At 37.8% G+C, this 550-nt stretch overlaps 1 pseudogene; it reads right to left on the reverse strand.

Moving 5' to 3' along the window:
- Positions 1-217: 217 nt before the first annotated feature.
- LOC134603940 (5S ribosomal RNA) lies at positions 218-336 on the reverse strand (annotated as a pseudogene).
- Between the last annotated feature and the right edge of the window lie 214 nt (positions 337-550).

Genomic DNA, 550 nt, shown 5'->3' on the forward strand with positions numbered 1-550 from the left:
CGTCATTATATGTGTCGCTGAAAACATGTTAGATCTGGTAACCCTAGAAGTAATTAAACTGATCCGTCTAGTCTGCCCATTGTACGTCTTAGATTAATTTGACAAATTATGTTTTTTTTAGGATAAACACATTCTAAGAGGTTTTTTAAAAACAAAAAAATATCCTTTATTACTTCAACTGGAATACGATTGAGAGTACAGACTACCATCATGATATAGGCTACGGCACCTGAGGTTCCTAGTTGGTCTCCCATAAAAGTACTAGCCAGGTCCGAGTCTGGATGGCTTCTGAAATCTGATGAGCTCAGGCACTTTCAGACTGGTATGGCCATAGGCTGGTATAGTAGTATTGTTTTATATATTCTCTTAGCCAGCGTTGTAGTAATGTCATATAGGTACTGCTGCATTGACTGGGCAAAAGATTACTACATAACACAAATATTTGCATCTATCGTTAAGTGGTTGAGGTTGAGCTACTCTTTGTGAAGCAAGAGTCTGGCATTGTAACACAGGGATATTAAAAATATGCTCCTAGTGAAAAGTCCAACAC

This window comes from Pelobates fuscus, chromosome 3, assembly GCF_036172605.1.
Source record: "Pelobates fuscus isolate aPelFus1 chromosome 3, aPelFus1.pri, whole genome shotgun sequence".
Taxonomy (NCBI): Eukaryota; Metazoa; Chordata; class Amphibia; order Anura; family Pelobatidae; genus Pelobates; species Pelobates fuscus.